This window comes from Herpailurus yagouaroundi, unplaced genomic scaffold, assembly GCF_014898765.1.
Source record: "Herpailurus yagouaroundi ecotype Mexico unplaced genomic scaffold, PumYag 159, whole genome shotgun sequence".
Lineage (NCBI taxonomy): Eukaryota > Metazoa > Chordata > Mammalia > Carnivora > Felidae > Herpailurus > Herpailurus yagouaroundi.
The window spans coordinates 665,346-685,237 of record NW_024412400.1 but is presented as its reverse complement, the minus strand read 5'-3'; the positions used below and the strand labels follow the sequence as shown (position 1 = coordinate 685,237).

Here is a 19,892-nt window from a genome sequence, read left to right as displayed (position 1 = left end):
ATACCAATATAGCACTCCTGCTAGCTCTTGCTTTATTGCATGATATATCTTTTTCTATCCTTTTCCTTTTCATCTACCTTTATTATTATACTTGAAGTGAATTTCCTGTAGACAGTATATAGTTGGGTCATGTTTCTTTATTCACTCAGCCAATCTCTTTTAATTGGTGTATTTTATTTAACTTAAGTATTGGTGTGTTAGGACTTAAGTTGGCCGTTTTATTTTTCTTTTTTGCTTTTACTCTCTCTCGCTTTTTATTTCTGTTTTCTTTTTCTTGTCTTGCTCTGGGTTACTTAAACATTTTTGAGAATTTCATTTTGATTTATGTGTAGTGATTTGGGTTGTGTGTTTTGTAGTGTTCTGGCTAGATACGACATTGCAGGTAGCTATGTGTGTGTGTGTGTGTGTGTGTGTGGATGTGTTGTCCCTGTCTGTTGTGTCTGTGTTGCACTTGTGTGTGATTATCACAGTCTGTTGATGCTAACGCTTTACCACTTTGAGAGAAGTAGTAGAAAACCTTACTTTCCTTGGCCCCCCTTTACCCTCCCCTGTTTATACTGGAATTTGTCTTAAATGTTTCCTCTATGTACACTTACACCACATCTGACACTGTTAGAATTTTCTTCAACCATTAAACATAATTTAGAAAATTCAAGAGCTCAAGAGGAGCTACACATTGTATTTCCTTGGTCTTCCTTACCCACTTCTCATATCTGTATCTCTGAGATGTGCAGGTGCAGAACAGATAAGATACCTTACATCTAGGCACCTTGCTGGTCGATTTTCATAGTTTTAGCCATTTTCAAGTCGATGGTTTTGGATTTTAATGACAACAACCACATACTTTGAAACAAACTGTTTTCTCTTCCTTTCCAGTGTTTATACCTCTCTCTATTTTCCAGTCACTGCCTTGCCCAGGACTGCTGGTGCGGTGCGGAAAGGCAGTGATGACGATGGGCAAGCGTCCCTCTCTTGCTTCTAGTTGCTCAGTGTTAATAGATTATTTTGTAGGTTTCTATATCCTTTATCGATATTTTCTCTGAACTGAGCATATTAAGAACTTTTTATTAGGAATTGATGTGCAGTTTTATTAAATGCCGTTATGACTTTATCAAGATGCTCATGTGTTTTTTCTCCTCTGAAATGTTAGTGAATTGAATTTTATAATAGATTTTTCTAACATTGAGTCTTCCTTGCATTTGTTGGATAAACCCTCTTTCTAGGCCATAGTGTGTTACTCTTTTAAGACACTACTCATTTTGATTTGTTATTATGTTTAGAGTTTTTGCTTATGTATGCATTAATAAGATTGTGCTCCTAATTCCTGCTATACACCAAACTGATGACCTCTTTCAGGTGGGACACGTGTTCTCCATCCCACACTGCCTTCGACCACTTCCGATGGTCATTCCACCAAATTAATACCAAGTTCCCGATTAAATATTATATTTCTTACTATTAAATGTCTTGGCTTTAATAGGCATTTTGAGTTACTGAATTCTTGTCTGCACTTGGCTATTTTAGTGTCATTCTGTCCATTTTTTGGGCATCTAGGTTACACTAGCTTTATAGAATAAATTGAGAATCTTTGCGTATTTTCTGTGTTCTGTAGAAATCTGGCACAGGGATTAATATGTACTTCAAAATGTAAAGGTAAAAACATCTGGGCCTGGGACCCAGCTGATAAGGGTTAGAAACAAGTAGGGGACCTTTGACTCCATTTCTAATTTTCTTTTCCTATAGTTACTGACCTTTTCAGGTTTTCTGCCTAAAAATGACTTATTAAGTCATTTTAATAGTTTATATGTTTCTAGAATATTATTTCTGTTTTCGATTTTGTTTCAAAACTTTTTCAAATTTATTGGAATTCATGTGTATTTTCTCTAGTAATTTGGAAATAAAATCTATGTCTATAGTTACATCCTCTTTAGTATTCATAATTTTGTTCTGTTTACCTTTTTTTTATCAGACTGGTTTCTTTTATCCGTCTTTAAACATCTTTTGGTTTCAATAATCAAACTGACTGACTTGTTTTCTATTTCACCATTCCTGGTTTTGTCTTTATTGATTCCCTTTATTCTACTTTGTTTAGCCTTTTTTTTTTTTTAATACTGAGATGACTGGTGCATTTTCAATCTTTGATTTCCAAATGCATTTTAAACTTAGAGCCCCTCTTTGATGCACCCTGTAGATTTTGAGCTGAGTGCCCTCATTATGATTCATTGCCATACACTCACTAATTTCAGCTTTGATTTTCTTTTATAAATTACTCTCGGGTTAGAGTTCCGAGAGACCTGTAGCATGTATCTGTTCAAGGTTTTATTGAGATTTTACTTGTGGCGAAATACTTGATCAGATTTGTTAAGTGTTCCATGGAAATGTAAGCATGTTTTCTCTTAGATGAGAACTGAGTTTAATTATGAAATTAATGTAGTTTGATGATTGTGTATTCAAATCATCTAAAGCCTTGCCTATATTTTTGTCTACTCAGTCTGTCAATTTTTGAGAAAGATGTGCAAAAGTTTCCCCCTATGATCACGAATTTAATAGTTTCTGCTTTGCATTTCTAACACTTGTTACAAAGATCCATGCTGTGTTTTTCAGTGAAAAAAATTTGTGACTATTATTATCTTCTGGATTGAATCTTTTTTTTTTAATTTTTTTTTTCAACATTTTTTATTTATTTTTGGGACAGAGAGAGACAGAGCATGAACGGGGGAGGGGCAGAGAGAGAGGGAAACACAGAATCGGAAACAGACCCAAGGCTCCAAGCCATCAGCCCAGAGCCCGACGCGGGGCTCGAACTCACGGACCGCGAGATCGTGACCTGGCTGAAGTCGGACGCTTAACCGACTGCGCCACCCAGGCGCCCCTGGATTGAATCTTTAATCCACATAAAATATTCCCTTGCTTTTGGCCTTGTAGTCTGTTTTTACCTGGTATTAATATTGAATTTTTTGCTTTTTTTTAATTGAAGAATAATTGACATACAAGTATATTAGTATATTAGTTTCAGGTGTACAGACAATTCTGTACATTACTCAGTGTTCATCATGAGAGGTATAATAACCATCAGTACACAACATTATTACAGTATATTTTAATTCTGTTACTTATGTTGTACGTTTTATCTCTGTGGCTTATTTATTTTATAACAGGAAGCTTGTAACTCTTCATCCCTTCACTGTTCCCCCTGCCCACCTCCCCTCTGGCTATCACAAGTTTGCACTCTGTCTGTATCTAAGAGTCTGTTTTTTTGTTTACTAATTTGTTTTGTCTTTTTATAGATTCCACATATAAGTGAAATCATACAGTGTTCATCTTTCTCTGTCTGACTTATTTCACTTAGCATAACACTCTCTAGGTCCATCCATGTTGTCACAAATGTCAAGATCCCCTTTTTTCATGGCTGAATAATATTCCATCACACACACACACACACCACATCTTTATCCATTATCTATCAACGGACACTTGGGCTGCTTCCGTATCTTGGCTCATATAAATAATGCTGCAGTAAACATAGGGATACATATATTTTTTTGAATTAGTATTGTCATTTTCTTTGGGTAAATACCCAGTAGTGGAATTACTACCTCGTATGGTAGTTCTATTTTTAATTTTTTCAGGAACCTCCATACTGTTCTCCAGAGTGGCTGCACCGGTTTGCATTCCCACCAACAGCGTAGGAGGGTTCCTTTTTCTCCACATCCTTGCCAACACTCGTCGTTTCTTGTCTTTTTTGATATTAGCCATTCTGACAGGTGTGAGGTGATATCTCATTGTGGTTTTGACTTGCATTTCTTTTTGCTTTCTTTTTGGTAGCACTTACTAGGTTTATCTCCAGTCATTCAATTTGGTGCCATTTAAAAGGTTTTGTAACTGGGGCACCTGGATGGCTCAGTCGGTTAAGTGTCTGACTTCATCTCAGGTCATGATCTCACGGCTCGTGAATTTAGCCCTGTGTTGAACTGTGTGCTTACAGCTCGGACCCTGGAGCCTGCTTCAGATTCTGCATCTTCCTCTCTCTCTGCCCCTCCCCCACTCTCTCTCTCAAAGATAAATATTAAGAAATTTGATTTTTTTAATATTTATTTTTGAGAGAGAGAGAGAGACAGAGCACAAGTGGGGGAGAGGCAGACAGAGAGGGATACACAGAATCTGAGGCAGGCTCCAGGCTCTGAGCTGTCAGCACAGAGCCTGACGCGGGGCTCGAACCCACAAACCGTGAGATCATGACCTGAGCCAAAGTTGGACGCTCAATGAACTGAGCTACCCAGGGGCCCCTAAACATTAAAACATTTTTAAAAAATGTTTTATAACTAACAGCTCAGTTCTACATATTTCCCATCTGAAAGTCTATCTCTTAAAATAATTAAATTCCTTGTATTTATTATAAATATGTATATATTTAGGCTCATCCCCATCATTTATTTTCATTGTCTATTTCACATGCTTCTCATAGTTTCTCTCCCTGTCTTCCTTTTCTTTGTTGTTACAACATTTTCTTCTTTACCTTTGGTGCTTTGTAAGTTCTACATCCTATTTGTTTTTTAATATTTATTTCTGAGAGAGAGACAGAGTGCAAGCAGGGGAGGAACAGAGAGAGAGAGGGAGACGCAGAATCCGAAGCAGGCTCCAGGCTCCGAGCTGTCAGCACAGAGCCTGACGTGGGGCTCGAACCCACGAACCGTGAGATCACGACCTGAGCTGAAGTCAGACGCTCAACCGAGCCACCCAGGCGCCCCCTGCATCCTATTCTTTAGTTGTTTACAGCGTTGAGTTCTCACCATTGACAGGAAAATACAATTTTAATCAGAATTTGTAACTCCTCCCCACAGGACAAAATCTGTAGCACAATTTTGTATGTTTTTAACTTCCAAGGACTCTCTCTTGCTCTCGGATGGCTCTGTTTTCACAGTAGCCTATTTCGGTTTCATCAGTGTAGCCTCTCCGGTGATAGTAATAGTGTGTGTGTGTGTGTGTATGTGTGTGCGTGTGTGTGTGTTTGTACGTTCTGTTCTCTGCATTGGAGTCCAGTTCAGGTTATTTTGATCTTCCTCTCTTGTGCAAATGATTTCCTCAAAGGTCCCATACTTCTTGCCTGCCTATTCGTATTTTAAGGGCAGAATTATATGTGGATTGGTGTTTCCACTGCACGTCCCTTCTCTGAAGGAAAGATGGCCAAGAAGCACATGTCCATTAGTGAGGGGCTTGACAGCAGATTGCCCTTCAGAGTTCCTGGGAAGAAGGCAGCCGGGCCAGCCGGGGCCCCCAGGGAAGCTTCGCCCTGAGGTGGAACGGTTCCCCGCAGCCCACGTCTGGGCAGAGTGGTATGTTGTCTCTTTTCCTCTCGTTCTCCCCGACTCAGTCTGTTGAGTAGCTGTGCTCTAATGTTCTAGACTCAGTATCCAAGAGGACAGCCCCATCCTAGACCAATCTCCAGCCTTCTTTAGGAGCCACTCCCATAGCATCCCACATCCAGCCTTCTACCTACTGGGGAAAAGCCGGGTCTGAGGGCGTGGCGGCTATCTTAAAACTAATTTCCATCATAAGTGTTCCCAACAACCTGCCCTCTCTCCACATTTGGATTTTTTCCAGCTCACTATTGGAAGACTGTCTTACCTCTGCCAAGCCTAGTGCTAGGTTTGTTTGGGGTAGTTTTCACTGTTTTCATTTTTCTATCAACCTACCCCGCCTATCAATACACCTGGGGTGCTGATGGTGCCCTTTCTCTGCTGTTAAGGATTTCGTTTCCTTCTTTTTTTAATTTTTTTATTTTTATTTAAAAAAAATTTTTTTTTCAACGTTTATTTATTTTTGGGATAGAGAGAGACAGAGCATGAACGGGGGAGGGGCAGAGAGAGAGGGAGACACAGAATCGGAAACAGGCTCCAGGCCCTGAGCCATCAGCCCAGAGCCCGACGCGGGGCTCGAACTCACGGACCGCGAGATCGTGACCTGGCTGAAGTCGGAGGCTTAACCGACTGCGCCACCCAGGCGCCCCCGGATTTCGTTTCCTTCTTGGTGAGGGGAAGAAGACCTATGTGCTTGGTGTGCCGCTGTGAACCACAAGTTTAAAGAGGGTTTAGGATGCCACAAACAGGTGGCTTTTGGAGTGAGAAAAACAAGTAACTAAAATATTTTTAACCTAAGTAATTCCAAAAGAGACATCCCCCTTTCCTGTATGCGAACGTCGAGTCAGTAAAATGTGAGCGTATTAATAGTGTTTATCTGCCGCACGAATGAGGTAGTCAGGCCCACTGCCCGGCGGAGGTTGGGGGTTGGGCTGTGTTTGCATTGGCAGGATTGGTCGTGTCCACTAGCCGCCTCTATTAAAATGTAACTATTAGCAAATGAAATTAAATACTTCAGTTGCCTAGTAACTAATCCAATCTGAGAACGAAGTAAAAATAGAAGAGATAAATTTAGAACTTTTAGGCCACGTGCCAAGCAAAATATTCTTGCTCGTATCCTTTTGATCATCTGCCATTTCAATGGAAGGAAGGATATTTTCGTGTCAAGTAGGCAACGTTTGTGTTGACCTTGCCTGCGAAAAGTGAATACCCCTTGGCGACTAAAGGTATATGAGAGATAGGCTTTCCCAAGGACCTCTGGCCACACGGGCCCCCAAAATTGCCAAGGAGGGGCGGGAGCAGGAAGTGGCTCTGATTAACTACTAGGAATTTATCTTTCTGACTTAGTTAAAAAGCCAAAGGGCATTGTGTGATTTAAGCCACATTGTAAAACCATCTGTGTTACCCATTTCCATATAAAACAAAAATACCATTTTTCCTCCCAAAGCAGCTTTGAGCAAGACAGAGCAAATTAAAACAGTTCAAGATTATGTTGTACGTGAAGTAATTACTGGGATCGTACAATATTGGAGTTTAAAGAAATACCCTGGTAAATAAATTGACACTAAATGTGATGTCAGTTACTTCAAGTATGACTTTTTTCTGACTCGAAAAAATGGCAAAGAAGATCTCACAGTTGCCTTTATTTACAGGTGACATAGTTCAACACAGGAAGCAAAAAAGAAAATGAAAACGTATTCCTTCCAAAACAAAAAATGTAAAACTTAAAGCGGCATTGCAAGAACAGTGCAATGAGACCCCCAGATACTCTGGACCCAGACTGATTGCTTTACCCCTTTGCTCCCCTCCTCTCTCAACACACACATGTACACACACACCCATACATATATGCATGCGCGTCTTTTCCCCAAGCCATTTGAGAGTTAGTTTATCTTTAAATATTTCGGGCTGTGTTTCCTCAAAACATCACCAAATACAGTTATCCAAGTCAGGAGATTGAAGATTGATATAATGTCATTGTATCGCTACAGTTGTGGTAGTATTGTGTTGATAAGATGATACAATACGTATCCAAATTGTGCCGTATGTCTCAGTAATATCCTTTAGAGCAACTTCTTTCCCTTCATCTGGGATCCAGTCCAGCAGTGCTCCTTGTGTCTGGCTGTCATGTGTCTTTGATCTCCTGTAATCTGAAACAGTTCCTCAGCCTGTCTTGTCCTTCCTGGCATTGGCATTTTTAAGAGAACGGAAAAGGTCTCTCATTTTGGGTGTTGCTGATGTGTCGTCATGATTAGGTGAAGACACAGTTTTCGATCAATAATTGCAGCCTTCTTTTGGATAATCTTTCTTAAGAGGATCAGGATCATCTAGTGGCAAATGGCCAACAGAGCTCAGAGCCCTGTCACCCCACAGTGTGGCTGCGTCAGGCATGGCTTTTGGCTGAAAGTGACTGGCAGACCTCACTGCCCAAGCAGTGTGTGCCAGGGCTCCGCCTCCGCTCTCTAGTGTCACCACTGAGCACACAGTAGGCATTTTCTGACACAGGGACTCATTCAGAATAGGAAAGCAGCCATTTCAGCCTGAAACCTGTTGTCCCTCCCCTTTGTAAGTGTTTCAGAGATGTAAAAACTCATAAGACTGAAGGCCACTACATCAACAAAATCACTTAGGCCATCCAAACATTCTTCCATCGCTGATAGTTAGCAAGTTACACTTTTGATTTTTTTTAATGTTTATTTATTTATTTTGAGAGAGGCAGAGAGAGAGGGAGAGAGAGAATCCCAAGCAGGCAGGCTCCATGCTGTCAGCACAGAGCCCAATGCGGGCGGGGCTCAATCCCACAAACCAGAAGATCATGACCTGAGCCAAAATCAAGAGTGGGATGCTCAACTGACTGAGCCACCCAGGCGCCCCAGCAGGTTACATTTTTAAACTGAAACGTTGGCTGAAGAATTGAAGGACTGAGAATTATGAGTGAACATCACTGGCGATGCAAAAAAAAAAAATTTGTAAACAAGACTTAGAAGAGATGGTCACATTCAGTCCAGTGAATTTGGGATAAAGGCTGCCCGTCTTAGGTCTGAGTCTTGGTGCATACGTAGGTCGTCAGTGATGTCAGGTTAGGGAAAGCTTTTGTGGCAAATGCAGCATGTGTGTGTCAGTTTATGTTCTTTACACGTGGTTGGATCTGGAAGATGAAGTGTTCGAAGAACGGCTTCTTGTCCTTGGAACTGAAGAGGTTTGTGTCTGTCGTACAGGGCACAAGGCTTCCGCTGGCGTGCACCATTCTCCCCTGTTCCCACAGGCACGTTATAAATTCTGAGCAGCACCACGCAGTTTGCAGCCTCTGTGAGCTCTTTGCTTAGTGCCTGGCTTCATTCCTTTCAGCGTCTCTTCTCTTCCCTTCCTCCCCTTCCTGTCTTTCTGCAGTCACTTCCCGTCTGGAACAATGCAGACCTGGGACATCATCATAGATAGATAGCAGTTGTCTCTAGGCTGCGATGCCAGGGTCTTGAGGCTTCTAACCGTGATACTTAGTGCATCCTTCTAACTTACAACTCTTATCTTAGCCCTAATTCTGAGCTTAGGTTCCCTCCTGCTCTTTTTCAACTTTGATGAGAATCTCCGAACCTGCTTCCTCATGCCTGCTCTGTGCAAAGCCAGGGGTACTGCAGCCATCAAGGGGGGGGGCGTGGGCAGTTCTATAGAACGTTGCTTCCCATGAGTATGTCTTGAGTATCTATTATATGCCAGGAGCTAGAGACACAGAGGTGAACAGCTCCGACCTGAATCCCTACTCACGGGGCTTACGGCCAGTGGACGGTCCTGTGTCAGACTGGTGAATAAAGCTGCGGGCGCATGGTTGCAGCTGGTGACAAGTGCTGTAATGAGAATCAAACAGGCTAATGTGAAAAAGAGTGGGAAATGGTTCGGGCGCTCACCCAGCTCCCCCGGTGAATGTCCTCTCTGACTGTGGGTTGTGCCCTGATGCTTCTCTGCCCGGGCTGCCTGCCTGTTCCATCTTTTGCCTTGGGCTGGATCCAAGATGAGTATGGGGGGTGGGTGCCAGCAGGGCCCCGAGAGCTCCTTAATGATGATCCATAAGACAGGCTAGGTCATTTGGAGTTTCCGGGAGACAAAACAGAGTTGTGTGCATCTTATCAGCAGAACTGGATCAAAGAACTGAGAAAGAGTTCATTTTATAATCTGACCAATTACTTACTTCCTGAAGAAAAAGACTTTTAGTTTGTTCAAGCGGAAGCTAATAGGGCATTGTTATTTGTTTAACGTCACTTTTATATGACAAAGAATCAGAACTATGTAGAACAGATTTAGAACAGATACTTATCTTTCTAGCCATTATGTGCCTATACTGTGTAGTTCATTCAAATGGTTTGCTGCAATTCTTGGCAAGTAATTAGCATTCTGTTCACATCTGCCCCTAAAATTGGACCGTATGCAAGTCTCTCTTATAGTATTTATCTTTCAAATCAAAAGGTGACAGACCGAAATTATGACTGGAAACCAGGTAGGTGTTATTTTCCTCACACCTTATGAAAAAGGTCATACCTTTGGGCTACTAAGGTGTGAGTTTTTGGAGTGCATCAGGGTAGCCTGGACTGGGAATGAGGCAGAAAGAGCTACATCTGTTCAGGGCTTGATTGGTAACAAGCCCCAGGCCAGCCTGACTGGTTCTTCTCCTCTGGTGTCAGCCTGAGACCTTGTGTTATAAATGTAGCTGTGAGCAGTGTTCTAGCGTATGTGACAGGACAGAACACAAACCCTTCCTCACCCTGCTCTGTGCAAAGCCAAGGGTATTGCAGAGATCAAGGAGAGAGTGGGGAGCTCTGCACGACGGATGGTTTGTTCCCATTCATTGATGCACCTGCTCATTCGACAAGTTTGTCTTGGGCATCCGTGCTTGACCTGGGCCACTCACTGGCTGGGGGTTGGGAGTGGGGGTGGGGGACAGGGGTGGGAGCGTGGAGCCCGTTTGATACCTGTGGTGGAACAGAACAACCACAGCCAGCCAGGCCACCGGTCCACCTGCCTTCACGAGGTGGAGGCTTCCCCATTGCCCCCAGCGTGAACCTCAAGGTTTTGGCACCCTTACCCTGACACGGGAGCTGTGGGCTGCTGTGGCCTGGGACCAGAATCCCCAGGACTCACAGTTTGAAGGGGTCGGAGCCACCCGGAGAAGCGCTGGCTGAGGACACGAAGGGAGGACATGCAGTGTTTCTCTCCTTTCCTTTCCTCTGCTCTCAACTCCTGATTCCAAAATCCTGGGAATGGCAGAGGCCGGTGGAAGGGCTGAAATGAACATCAGCCAAGATGGGGGACAACGGAGGCCTCTCTGGAGAGACTTTGGTCCACCTGACCCTCACCAAGCTCAGCCAAGCCAAGCCAGAAGCTTGGAAACAGAAGGTTCACCAAGAAGCAGAACTCTGAAACGGCCCCGGGTGCAGATCCAATCACCGTAAAACACGACGCAGCACAGAGGGCTTCTCTACCCTCCTCACACCCGGACAGCCGCACTCTGCAGCGTCGGGAGGTTGGTAGACGAAGCCGCAGTGTCCCCCTGAGTCCCCGCTGACCCCCCGGCCCCCCCCCCCCCCCCCCCCAGCCTCCATTGCACAGGTCTGCTGCCGATTCTCCTTCTCCCGGATCCCTGTGCCTGACCTGGGCCGGCGGCAGCACAGAGAGTGTGGGCCGCTCACGCTGTGCCTCACCCCAAGGCAGCCTCCTAACTAATCCAGGGAGACAGACCAGAGCAAAAATAAAAAAAATAAAAAAATAAAAAGAAAGAAAAAAAATAACGCTCCATCTCTGAGAGCCTTTATTTTTATTTATTTATTTACTTCTTTGGTTATCTATTTCTGATACGGTGTGGAAGCATCCTGAAAGGTCCAAGTGTCAACCTGAGGGAGGATCTGACGAAAACGAACCTTAGTGGCCCGCATGTGCACTCTACATGCCGCGTGGCAATGGCGACTGTCCCAGTCCGGCAGGGAGAGTCGTTGTCCCTTGGTAATTATGCGCATCCATTAGCATGGCATCCATTCTTTGTCAGAAGCGTTCGGGGACAGTCTCTGCAGAGAAACGCACAGCTCATGTGGTCTGCAGTTAGTCAGACGCCACAACGGACCTTCCCCTGGGAGATGCCGCCGATAACACCGTATGAAAGGCGGAGTCGCTTGGGTTTTGTTGGTGTTTGCTTGTTGGTGTTTTTAATCTCAGACGCCGGCACAGAGGCAGGGTGTTTGTGATAATTTTACTGACACCACCGACAAAAGCTTCACTCGTGAAGGAAAATTAAACGTTAAGGTTTCGTGGAAGATGACGGTGGGGTGGGGGCCGGTGAGCTGCAGAAGGTTGGGAGGGATGGGGAAGTGTCATTTCCTTTCCTTTAGGAAAGAAAAATACGGGGTGAGCCATAAACATAGCTTCATTCCCAAGCTGGCAATTCTTACACTTAATATGTTTTGTCAGGCAAGTCTTCAATACAGATTAAAATGAAATGCCAAGTAATTTCCACCTCTCGGCCGCTCATGTCTGCGAACAATGGAGAATGTTTTGATGAATGTCAGTTAATGGCACTTGTGCGCTTATAGATTTAGTCACAGCAGCAAGGACTAAGGAATGGGGGACAGGGTGGGGGGGGCTGTCTGTGTGTGGAGAGAGGAGGGACAGGGAAGATTCTTCCATAATCCCTTTCTGACTGATTCGGTTCATGACAACCCAAATTGAAAGTGAACCGAAGACAAAATCAGGCCAAGATAAGGTGACCCTTTGTTGTTAATGAGGCTCAAAGCATCAAAGATGATTTCCAGAGCTGAGTCGGCTCAGAGGAGGAGTTGTGTGCATTCCAGATGCTTCGTCAGGCAGATTCTGTTTCCGTGGGAAGGAAGGGGGCAGCCGCATTGCTGGGGCCAAGCCTCTGGTCCGGCTGACGTCTTTCCCGCAGGTCTCGACAGTTGCACCTGAGTCGGTCCCCTTCCTCCTCGGTCCTGTCCTGACAGAAACCAGACACCGCAGAACCCACAGGCTGAGCCCTGTTCTCTCATTTCTCCCTGCACGGCACTGCCCCTGCAGCTTTGCATCCTGAAGCCCCAGTGGGGGGTGAATTTGAAGAGCAGGACAAAAAGGAGCACCAGCGGAGTTCTGTCCCCCAGGGACTCAGGTCCTCATCTTCCTCACGAAGATCCTTTCTTCAGCTCGATTGGGAGGATTGGGTTTCACTACCTACCCCCTCATTGTTCAGAAGAGGAGCTTTAACTGAAGGTTGCTGGCTGGTTTTCTGGTTGTGTAGGTAACGACACTTCTTTCTGTCCAGCAGCGATTGTGAAGGAAGTGTCCCTGTTCAAAGTCCAGCGGGTTGAATTGGTTTTCCCTTCAAGGTAGCAGAGGCCAGCTGATTAACTCGACTTTGGTGCTTACGTGGTCTGTGCTTGTTTTGTTTTTGTTTTTGTTTTGAAATCACTGGTTACCAAATCTGGTAGTGCCCAACCAATCTTCTTAGACTCAGAAAGACACTCGCTGAATCAGATTCAGAATCTGATTCAGAAGGGAACTCGTGCGGGAATGCTTGGGACACGGGGGAACAAGATTCTCTTCCTGTGACCTAGGTGAGTCCCAAGGGCAAGGAAAATAAAACCAGATGTGTCAGGCTCAACCGTTTTCACGTGAGCCAGTAGTGTTTACATCCTGTGCGTGTCTGGATCGGACCCGCAATCAAACTCTGGCGGGGGGTGGGGGGTCACCTTTCCCATTTTACCCTGAAGAGACTGAGCCCACACGACTTTCCCAAGAGAGAGGAATCAAGCCTCCGCCTGACCCCAGGTCCCAGCTGTCTTACCAAAGCCTTATTTTTCAGAAAGTTTCCCAATATAACTCAGAATTGGGCTTACTTGCTAAGTCACTCTCACTATACTTATATAGTGGTGCTGAAAGTTTTAACCTTGTTTCCTTTGGGTCAGTAACTAGCCTGAAAGTGTCACACGTGATGTCCGAAAGCTGAGTCTACATAGAGGATTGCTTTGCCTGTAGGAAGCCTGTACTTTCTCGAGTGCATTTCAGAAGCAGTTAAGTTTTTAAATTCTTAGATAATCTGAAAGGCCCATTTTACTGCCAATTCCAGGCTTTTCAAAACCGAAGTTTAAGGAGGTGCTTCTAAAGCAGAAATAAAGGGAATGGCCCAAGTCGGTCTCCCTTCTGCATCCAGGGAATTTGGAAAAGCCGTGGAGAGTAGGCACGTTGCCAGTCGTCCAGAGAAGGAAGGGCGCAGCCTCCTGACAACGTGGGGGTCTGGAGGTCTGCGGCCAGAGCCCAGGTTCTTTCTCGTGCCTGACCCAGAGCCCCTTCTCCCTCCTCACCTCACCCCCCTCCAGGATCCAGAGGAATGCTTTGTTCTCTCCCCTCTCAGTCACCTGGGGCACATACAGATGTGGGGGAGCACTCAGGTGAGGCCACGTCTCCGTTTCCTCACACAAAAAACTGGGGCCATGATACCTTCCTCCCCAGGGGTCTTGGAGAGGTGCGGAGGGCGCCTGGACCACCCAGCAGTCAGGCTTGGGAAAAGGTGGCATTCCAGAAGCTGTGCCAGCTTGTCCAGACATCTCTGTCCCTCCTCAGCAGACCTGAAATCGGTCTGTTTTTTGATAACAGTTCACGATGTTTTGACATTGGGAGGGAAGAGAGAGGGGGGAGCGTATGGTGCTGGGAGGTGACTATCGAGGCCCGGGCTGCAAAAGACAGTTTGAGAGGAAATTCTGAAAAGCAGGACTATCAGGCCAGAGAACTCCAGGGCATTTCCTCAGGCTCATTCCTCTGAGACCCTTTCGTGATCAGAAGGACTCTATAATTCCACAATCAAAGTGAAATCCCCGGCAAAACACCAACATAGAACTGAGCACCTCAGTCAGCAAATTTTGCTTCCTAAAGAACAGTCTCCACAAGTGGAAAGCACTGGAGGTAACTAGGGAAGCAGAAAGAGGTGGGGTCTGGGAGCCCTGCCTCAGCCGAGACCCCACCTCCATGGGGTGGGCAGAGTGGCATCGGGTCCCCAAGGCCCAAGAGTGGGGAGAGCCCAGGAGGGACATTCCTCCAAAAGGATTGTAAGATTTTGCTGAATTATATTTTGATGAAAGCCTGAGAAATGTCCGCGAATGGATTCTAAGGGTGTTAGACTAAGGAGGGTAGAATAGAGAAATTCTGAATTTATGTGTTTTAGCTCAAGCAGTTGGAAGTGGCTCTAAAAGATTTCTTTGCTGACTGGCTGTAAGTTGGACTCAATGGTTCTATATTGAGTAAGGTTCTAGAACTTCCCTAGCATAATGCAGAAGGGAGGAACCAAAGGCTTAGGAAGGCTGGGAGGTTGGAGTAGACTTATCACGTGTGCCCCCCACACCCACTTCCTCACCATCCCCAGAGTAGGCTCAGGGGACACTCTGCTGAGGCCGTGAGAAATATGGTAGGGAGGCAGCACGCACTGCCTTGGAGAGCTGTGTGGTGGCCAGCTCTGTAGGCTAGGCATGCTGGTGGGGACCCTGCCCCTGATTTCAGTGGGGATGGTGGAGTCAGTGTGTGGCAGAAACGAAGGACAGCACTTAACCTCCAGGGACAAGGGCACAGTTACCTCATGCGCATCAGAGTGTTTTCTCAATATTGCCGTCCAGCTCTCCTACCAACATCAATTGTATAATGTTTCCTTTCTCCATTATTTTTCTGTGATCTGACAATAGAAACACCTGAACACCGTGTTGCCCACCTTGGCTATGAATCAACTGGATGCCTCTACTTTGACCCTTTTTAATTTTTCTTCCTAATGTTTGATATTGGAGAAAAACACTTCCAAGAACATAATGGGTTCGACCAACATGCTTATTATCCTTTGGCTTGATGAACTCTGAGTCCAGGGGCGTTATGTAGAAGGAAGGTTCCAAAGTGTACATCACTCCTCCAGGGCTCCCTAAGACAGAGCTCTGTAGGACCTCCCCACTGTGGCATTTGGGTTATTTCTGTGATCTTCAGGTGCATATTGATGAGTTGCCAATGATGGTGATGATGGTGATGATGATGGCCGTGAATATTTATTGAGCCTGTGGATTACCTCTTACTCCTTCTTAAAGCCAAGGAGGAGAAGTGTTATTCTAGTTCCTATTTTACCGATGAGGAAACCGTCAGCCAGTCGTTGGCAGTCTGTCTCATTGACCTTTACCCTTCCGTCCCAGGTATCCAGGCTCTCTGTGGGAGTCCCCTCTGAGCTGCAGCCACACTGCCCTCTACTCGATGAGTGCTCGGTGGTCAGACACTCAGATGCAACCACAAAAGGTGAGCAGTGTTTTACAGTTAAATGTACTTAGTCATTGGTGGGGGCCGAGGGGGGTGGATTTCGTAAATGGCAAAGCCTCACGTGGACATCTTGTCTTGGTCAATTATAATAATCCAGTTCCGTGTTCTTCGTGATGCAGCTGGGGCTTGGGATAGATGAGTGCGTGCCCCAGGGTCGTACAGCAGCAAGTGATGATAACCCTCACCTCTGACTCCAGGGCTCCCCCCTTATCTCCTACACCTCCATAAGCTGCCCATGGTTCTATAAGCTGGAAAAGGTAGTAGAGGTGGTGTTTGGAAATGTTTGCCAGCGGACGAGCTGCCATTTTTCATTACCCCTTCACCTTGCTGGTCTGAAACCATTGTAGGAGTAAAGGAAATAAAAAGCATTGAGTATGAAGCAAAATTTGCTTCAGAGTCAAGAGTGTTCACAAAGTACATCTAGCCCCTACCAGCCTGCAATTTTTGTAAAGATAAATAGGCTGCTCCCAGAAAAGTTTGCTTTAAGACCCACTATCTCAGTCTTCCCTACCGGCAACGTGAGGACAAACTGCAATCCATCATGGTGCTTTTGAGGACAAGGGGAGCAGAAGTCAGGGTGGATCTTTGACCGAGAAGACAAGCTTTGCAGAGGCTCTTCTCTTTCCAGGCCTTTCTCTTTGGCTTCCCTTGAAAGCCCTCCCCTCTCCTCCTCTGCCCCCAGACTGTTGCCTCTGAGAGTGAGGGGACGGAGGAATGGCATCAGCTAGGTTGTGGGCTCGGTGCTTTGTCTAAAGAGTGTTGTGTTGTCACCCTACCTGGTTTTTATTTTGTTGTCTTTCTAAGAATGAGAATTGGGGGTGAGGAGAGGAGGGAAGGAGGAGAGTGCCTGGGCCTTGAAACAGGAAACTCTTCATCCTCTTGCCATCCAGGCTTGAAAGACCCATCGAAGCATGCCTCTAGAAGCATCGCGTCAAATGAGAGCCAAGAGGCACTTGAAGGTGTTGTGATGTTAGCTGCCCCCTGTCAGTGTGTCTTAAAAAATACGCGAGTGCAGGGGAGAATTCCCTGCCAGTCGTGCCCGCCACCCCTCCCAAAATTTTCCAGCCCAGACGTAAGACAGCAAATGAATGATAAGGTGGGCCTCCTGTGGTGTAAAGAAAGCCAGCCCCCGTGAAATTCAGCTGAGTCCCAAGGGTACCTTTGCTAAGTCTGTAGTTGAGTGAGTATGAGGGTGACAATTTTCTGGAATTTTTTGTAGAATGAAGGAAGCTGGACGTCTCGTGTTGTGTCCAGAATAAGAATGGAGAAGCCCAGCAGTACCTACAGGTCAGCAGGATTCATTTTGTGCCTTCTGACGAGGCGTTCTGCATTGGCTGCAGCCTGGCTGTGGGCAAGACACATGATGTCCAATTTGGGGGCTCAAGAGTATTGTTATTCCCATGTTAGCGGTAAGCAGACTGAGGCACAGGGGCTCCCGGATGGCTCAGGTGGTTAAGCATCCGATTTCAGCTCAGGTCATGATCTCGCAGTTGGTGAGTTCGAGCCCCACGTTGGTCTCTGTGCTGACCGCTCAGAGCCTGGAGCCTGCTTCGAATTTTGTGTCTCCCTCTCCCTGTGCCCCTCCCCTGCTCACACACTGTCTCTCTCCTTCAAAAATAAACATCAAAAAAAAATTTTTTAGGGGGGGGTGCACCTGGGTGGCTCAGTTGACTTCCGCTCAGGTCGTGATCCCACGGTTCTTGGGTTCGAGCCCCGTGTTGGGCTCTGTGCTGACAGCTGAGAGGCTGGAGCCTGCATTGAATTCTGTCACTCTCTCTCTCTCTCTGCCCCTCCCCTGTTCATGCACTCACTCTCTCACTCTCTCTCTCAAAAATAAATAGACATTAAAAAAAAATTTTTTTTTAACTGAGGCACAGGGTGTGAAAGCATGTGGACATACGGCTGCTGGATGCAGCGAGGTCAGATGGGGCCACGGCTGTGAGGGTTGGGCTGCATCTTGTGTCCATGCTGACATCCACCTTTCCACGGCATCCACATCCACAGGGGCGGGGGCTCTTGATCTTTCCATGTCCTGGATGGACCTCTTCTCACAGTATCTTTAACTACGCGCATTAAGATACCTAGGGTTTCAGAAGTGCTTTATTTGAAGTTTCCGGGATATTTGTCTAAGTATTCCTCATTCGGTTTCATCCGTAAATCATTATACAAAGAATTTTTTTTAAATGGTGTTGCCAAGGAAGTTGCACGGACCCCCCTGAATTCTACCCTCTGCCTTGGTCCGTCCCACCTTCCTATTCCTCTGAGTAAGCCCCTACCCCAGGCGTGTGAGCCCCTTCACTTGCAAGAAAGCTGTCCCTGCCCCCAGGACTCAGAGGTGTGGCACCAGGGCCCAGAGTTCCACAGGAATTCTCAAATCCAGCTGATCTGAGGCTCCTCCCGGAGCTAACAGCGGTGGGTCCCTGAGCTACTCCGATAATGGCACACTACAAAAGCCATGCCAGTGATGTGCCTAGGCCTGGAATCTGGGGGCGTGGACCCTCCGGGAGGCGACTGCTCCCAGCCCCCGGAAGCTGTTAGCAGCCACAGAAAGATTCAGACTTGCGATTTGTCCTTCGATTTTGCTAGTGATCTCTAAACGGCGGCTGGCTGGTCTCCTAACAGACTGTGTGCATGACGCTGCAGCCGGCCATCACAGGTGGGCGAGCCCAGGTGTGCTGTGTGTGCCAGTATGTCCCCACCTGAGGGCTGCACGCAGGACGGGTGGTGACTCATCACTCTCCCAAGCCGGTTGCCGTTAGCTTCTCCGGAGCGTTTGGTGCTCGTGTACAGGTAGCTCGTTCCGTCCAGCAGAACCTCCCCTTGCTCCTGGGTTAAGCCGCCTTTCATGAAGACATTCTCTTCCTCCAAGACTGCGTGAGTTGCTGCATTTTCTCAGAGATGGTCTCTTGGGAGACGTCCTGGAGAGAAGAGAACGCAAAGCTGGTGTGACAGAGGCCAGGAATTGTGGGAGGGAGCAGGACTTCCCGAAACACGTAGGTCTCTGCTGAGGACCAGAACTGCCCAGCCAGGCCTTTGAAGCCTCAACGCGCCGGTCGGGGTTTTCAGACAACAGCTTCCATTTTTCCTTGAGAAAAAGCTGCTTGGTCAAGCTTCTCCAACATATGTTTTGTCCGGCAAGAAACATCGTCGCCTGCCACAGAAATGACAGGAGGCGAGACAGCAGGAGGGACACACAGGAGCGGAGAGCACCCACCTGCCCGAGGTGACAGGGCCGGCCCTCTGCACGGCCACCTCCGTCGGGGCCGGGGGTGCTCAGGCAGGCGGGCGGGGGGCCTCTGCCGGGTCCTGGGCCAGCGGCAGGACGGGGAGAGAGCTCAGCGACTCCGTGCACGCCTTGGCTCTGGTCACTGGGCGATGGGGCTTTGTGTTTGAGAGAAAACGGAGACAGGACCGGCTTGTTCGTTTATTAATAGGCGTTTGTCACACACCAGGTTAGGAAATAATCCCCCTATTGTCGTTGTGTCTTAATCCTCCTGTTGTCAATATGTCTTCGGGGCTTGCCGGGGAGGGAGGTCCTTTTTCAAAAGAAATCCCTTTTCAGAGATAAATGCAGATGGACTTCTCTTTATACAACGGGCATGGCCCGAAAATGAAATGTGCCGCGAACGTGGTCTTTAAGGTATGGAGGAAACTTCCTTTTAAGGAAGAAACTTCCTTCTTCTCTTGAAGTCACTCCTTAGGTGGTTTTTGTATCAGTAGAGGCTTCTGTGTAGAGGGATTCTTTAGAGCAAGGGTTTTCTGCCTTTTGCTTGGATCCTAAAATAGTTACAAGCCGCATCATTTAGGAAAGACAAGGAGCTGACAGCCCTTTTGGAAACTCTTAGTGTCTCAGGGAAGTCGCATCCACCTCTGCTGAATGCATGTGGACTTTCACCTCCCTGGATCACATCCTCTCACACCCCTCTGAGACAAACCTGGTAAATGAGATGACCCCAACTTAGAAAAAAAAAAAAAAAAATGCCAGCAGCCTTCAAGCATCTTCAAATTCAGTGAAGAATTACAAAAGCAGAGTCCCAAGAGCAAAGTCAAGAACAGGCCTCTTTAAATCATGTGATTGTCAGTTAAATCTTCTAGAGAAACCTGAGCAGTCTCTATCCCTCTGACAGGAAGTGAGTGCTGAGTACGTCCCTAGAGCCACCACAGATCCTGATGCAGCCAACTTTCACTTAGCTAAAAAGGAATGGCGGGGGGGGGGGGGGGGGG

General features: G+C 46.5%; 1 protein-coding gene across 11 annotated transcripts in view; it reads left to right on the top strand.

Annotated features, from left to right (window-relative positions):
- Window positions 1–19,892, top strand: part of LOC121033407 (uncharacterized) — a 125,702-nt gene that overhangs the window by 93,114 nt on the left and 12,696 nt on the right. For all 11 annotated transcript variants that reach the window (XR_005791868.1, XR_005791871.1, XR_005791869.1 and 8 more), the window contains one exon: window positions 15,548–15,647. The gene's annotated coding sequence lies outside the window, so the exon portion shown is untranslated. The remainder of the gene's footprint in view (window positions 1–15,547; window positions 15,648–19,892) is intronic.